Source organism: Capsella rubella, unplaced genomic scaffold (genome assembly GCF_000375325.1).
Source record: "Capsella rubella cultivar Monte Gargano unplaced genomic scaffold, Caprub1_0 scaffold_2, whole genome shotgun sequence".
Classification (NCBI taxonomy): Eukaryota; Viridiplantae; Streptophyta; class Magnoliopsida; order Brassicales; family Brassicaceae; genus Capsella; species Capsella rubella.
This window is the reverse complement of record NW_006238922.1, coordinates 4243322-4243611: the sequence shown is the minus strand read 5'-3', so window position 1 is coordinate 4243611 and position 290 is coordinate 4243322.

Genomic DNA, 290 nt, shown 5'->3' with positions numbered 1-290 from the left:
CCCACCAAGTTTTTTAGCCTAGCCTATCTTCAACAATGTCGGCCCATCCTCACCAAAACCTAAAATTAGGTTTGTTCGTAACTTTTTTCGACATAGGACTCCTTTCATGTCAAGACTTGACATTGATGTATTTACTATGTAATGATCCCCTTCATATCCTGAAACAAAGCTCCTAGACTCCTCTAAAGTGTAAGCCTCCCTGGTTTTAGCAAACATGCGGAGAGGTTTAAAAGATCTGATTTTTCTAACTATGTCATGAAAGTACACTTATTTTTTTGGCCAAAGATCCT